Here is a 4,617-nt window from a genome sequence, read left to right as displayed (position 1 = left end):
GTCCCTAACAAAGCATTGGCTTTGGACTGAACACCTCTTGGTAGATATTCAAAGAGACCCTGAAAGTAAACAGCATACATTCGTTAATGGTTTTAATGTTCCTGGACCGGTTTGTTGCTGTTCCTGGAAAGGAGAAAAGTCAAACAGTTCTGGTCTTCTGAAATGGCATTGTTAGCAAATACTTGTGTAAATACTTGTTCATATACACGGTGGGTGAGATTTCTGTTGACACAGGTTAAAATCTAAGCAATGTCAGTACTTTCTCTAAGCAATTTGTACCTTTCCTTATTAACTACGCTGTCTGGTTTATGCTCTGAATTCTTGTTGGGCGGCAAATGTGGCAGCGTCAATTCTCTGTTAATACTCTGTAAACACGGACTTATCATCAGAGGCAACTAGTCTGAAGTGTTGCTTTATCTCCACTTATATTCAACTTTTATAGTTCAAACAAAAAGGTTGATATGAGCCTCGGAGAGATAAATAAATGGGAGCTCTTATTTAGATGAAGGGAAGTGGACACCGTTTTTATTCACCATTATGGAAATTGTTACTCTCAAGGTGGTCCTCTCCGTACAAGGGGAGATTGGTTTGATAGTACAGTGGAAGTTGTTCAGCCTGAACCTTTCGCCAGACGTCTGTGCTGTGGTGGTTTTCCCAGGAGCTTGAGGTTCCATTGTGAAACCTTGGTTTACGTGGACTCTTTGTGCGGGGTTGTTTTACAACGGAAAGGGGAATGAAGCAGCCACTCCGGAGGAAGAGAAGAAGACAGTTAGGTGGTTTGAATTGTTTCCTTTTTCATCCCAGTTACACAAAGGTCACGGTTTGGGAACCCAACTGAGTGTTGTCCCGGGGAATCGGTTTCAAGGTCTCGTTTCAGAGTAATATTTCCTCGTAGTCTGGCTCTCTCTTGTTCTTTTATATCAAAACCCAAATTGAAAACGTCCCCTTTTGTCTGGGATCTGATTACCAGCAGTGAGTCATAATCATAATGCAGCCATCCAGCTTCTCACGTCAGGATGTTTTTGTTCCAAATCCCTTTCGGTTAGTCCCAGGTAGGTCTGCTAGGAAACATGGCCCAGTTGTTACAGTATACATTTTCATATTGCCTACCTAAATGTAATTCAAACTGCAGTCTAGTATTTTGTGTTTTGGCAGCTACTGCAACCAATGGAAAGTATTTGGCTGGCTTTAGCTTTGATGCAACAGATAGCAAAGAGTCTGAACATACGGTTTAATACAAGTGTGTGTGTGTGTGTATGTGCGCGCGCGTGTGTGTGTGTGTGTGTGTGTGTGTGTGTGTGTGTGTGTGTGTGTGTGTGTGTGTGTGTGTGTGTGTGTGTGTGTGTGTGTGTGTGTGTGTGTGTGTGTGTGTGTGTGTGTGTGTGTGTGTGTGTGTGCGTGCGTGTGTGTGTGTGTGTGTGTGTGTGTGTGTGTGTGTGTGTGTGTGTGTGTGTGTGTGTGTGTGTGTGTGTGTGTGTGTGTGTGTGTGTGTGTGTGTGTGTGTGTGTGTGTGTGTGTGTGTGTGTATGTGCGTGTGTGTGTGTGTGTGTGTGCGTGGTGTGTGTGTGTGTGTGTGTGTGGGCGTGTGCCACAACTGCTGGTGGTTCATCTTGCTGGTTCAATCATTCAGAACATAGTGACATCTGAAATGTCTTTGTAATTTATGTCCCGGTGCAGCTTTTCCTTTGCCTGACTTCCCAGACTCTTTGCTCCGGCAAGATGCTACACCACACCCACGGACGCTAGTTTCTTCTCCGCAATGAGTCTGTATCTGAGTACATCCCCTACCCTTTACCGAATGCGTCTGATTGGTCCAGAAACCCCATGGATTGGGCCAGAGCCAGAACACACGTGGGTAAAGCGGCAGTTTGAAAATTCATCATTGGCTTCGATACTCTGATTGGTTAGAGATGATCCAATCGCTGATTTCTTTATTTTGTACAACACCCCTCCTGCCCCTCGTCATCACAAACAACTTCAATGATGGTAGTCTCAGACTAAAGTATGTAGCAAATGACAGAGCAGAAGAATTCACTGTGAGTCATCAGGCTAGCTCTTCCTCACCTGTTCTTTTAACTTTTCATATGTCCTCTAACTATTGCTTAATGGCTACAACGTCACACACATCTGTGTGTTAGTCAGGTCCGTCCGTCTCTCCTCTGGCCGTAAGGTTCTCATTAACCGCTGGGTGATGCTTGTGTCAGGGCCGTGGCCTCTGTGTCAGCCCCACTGACTGAAGGGTTGAGTCAGGGTGATTGAGCAGTCGAGTCGCAGGCCTCAGGCCCCTCTCAGCACGGTCCCATCTCCTCCAGAGTAGTGGGGTCACCGCCCTGTCTGCCACCGCACGTCTCCCCCTCATTCCTCAAGCCCTCGTCACACACAGACAGAGAGATGGATGGGCGGACAGACTGTTCCACAGAGCAGCAGACACACAGACCCCCACCCCGTCCCCGTCTCACACACACACACACACACACACACACACACACACACACACACACACACACACACACACACACACACACACACACACACACACACACACACACACACACACACACACACACACACACACACACACACACACACACACACACACACACACACACACACACACACACACACACACACACACACACACACACACACACACACACACACACACACCACCATCAACCCCTCACTACTCCCATGGCCATTCATATTCAGGCAACAAATTAATTAGGGCCAGAGACAATTACCATAAACAGAGGCTGCATTTTGTTCTGCTTTGTGTGGGAAATCTCACTTTGTAAATATTTTTAGAGAAAAGAGTATAAACCAGGACAGTGCACAACCCAAGTTTATCTTCAGCTAATTGCAAAGATACAGTGTGGTGGGGTATTCGGTTGTGGTCCCTACTGTGCTGCATTCCAGATGCTGATATCACTAGACCAGAGGACCACCAAAGACTTTAAGTATACTTTATTGACTTAAGCTGTATAAAGACTCTGATAAAGAGCTTCCTTCCACTGGTCATCCATCTTGTGTCTTTGACAGAGTGTCTTGGGCTCGGCAGTGTCAAGAGGACACTGTCTTCTTGTTGTGGAGTTAGAAGATGGGACTCTGTCTGTTCAGGGCTTTATCTACAGAGGGTGGTTAGCTACAAGGCACGAAGACAGACAGACAGCAGCTCTTTTAAGTGAAATCTCAATGGTTACTTAGTGTGTTGGAATTATTTCCTTAAACTCATCATACATCATGAGGAACAAATACGATGCTCTGCAATTGAATATCGTTGAATGAAAATGCATGAAAAGCTGTGGCGACATCTTGTGTGACATGTTTCTAAAACTCTGTGGTAATCTAAAAACGGTTGAAGTTCTTGTTCCACGACTGGCAGAGGAGGGAGCGCCACTGCCAATAGGGAAGTGTGGTTCATTTAGTGTCACGCAGCGCCACAGCTGCTGCCAAATCCATTCCGCTGTACAAAGCTGTGCTATAGACTAGGCACCCTATTTCCTATACTTTTGCTAGGGCTCTGTTCAAAAGTGGTGCAATGTATAGTACACTAGGAATCAATAATCAATAATCCCTCTGAAACACGTCTTTGATTTTTCTATGTTCTTGTGATTTTCCAAGCCAAGACACAGGGCCATGTGGTATGGTTTTTGGCTTTATATTCCTGTGGTGCATGAGGTCTGCATCCCAAATGGCACCCTATTCCCTTCATAGTGCACTACTCATAGGGCGCTGGTCAAAAGTAGTGCACTATGTAGGGAATACGGTGCAATTTGGGACGGGGACGTGGACTTGGCCCCCCCGTGGAGCAGAGTGCTCTCTCTGCTGTTCTCTCTGTCATGTTTGTCATTTATTATCATGTCTTGTCCCTGTGCTCCCCATTCTATTCGTTTCCCTCTGCTGGTCTTATTAGGTTCTTTCCCTCTTTCTATCCCTCTCTCTCCCCCTCCCTCTCTCACTCTCTCGCTCTCTCTTCTCTCTATCGTTCCGTTCCTGCTCCCAGCTGTTCCTATTCCCCTAATCATCATTTAGTCTTCCCACACCTGTTCCCGATCCTTTCCCCTGATTAGAGTCCCTATTTCTTCCTTTGTGTTCCGTTCCTGTCCTGTCGGTTCCTTGTTTAGAATTCGCCGTGCTGTGATTGTGTATCGCCCTGTCCTGTCGTGTTTTTGCCTTCATCAGATGCTGCGTGTGAGCAGGTGTCTCTGTCAGCTACGGCCTGCGCCTACCCGAAGCGACCTGCAGTCTGTGGCCGCTTCTCCTGTTATTCCCCTCTACAGACTAGAGGATTTCTGTTATTCCCTGTTTGGACATTTCCTGTTAAGGATTCAGGATTTGTCGTTTTCTGTTTGGACTTGAATAAACTCTTTCTGTTAAATCGCTTTTGGGTCCTCTTTCACCTGCATGACAGAAGGAACCGACCAAGGAATGGACCCAGCGACTTCAGACGCTCGTTACACTGCCGTCGAGATCCAAGGAGCCATGCTCGGCAGACACGAGCAGGAATTGTCTGCTGCTCGCCATGCCGTGGAGAACCTGGCCGCTCAGGTTTCCGACCTCTCTGGACAGTTCCAGAGTCTCGTCTCGTGCCACCTGTTACTTCCTGGCCTGCCGAGC

The sequence above is a fragment of the Oncorhynchus gorbuscha genome, linkage group LG17 (genome assembly GCF_021184085.1).
Source record: "Oncorhynchus gorbuscha isolate QuinsamMale2020 ecotype Even-year linkage group LG17, OgorEven_v1.0, whole genome shotgun sequence".
Lineage (NCBI taxonomy): Eukaryota > Metazoa > Chordata > Actinopteri > Salmoniformes > Salmonidae > Oncorhynchus > Oncorhynchus gorbuscha.
The sequence above is the reverse complement of the archived record's forward strand: the minus strand, read 5'-3'. Positions refer to the sequence as shown.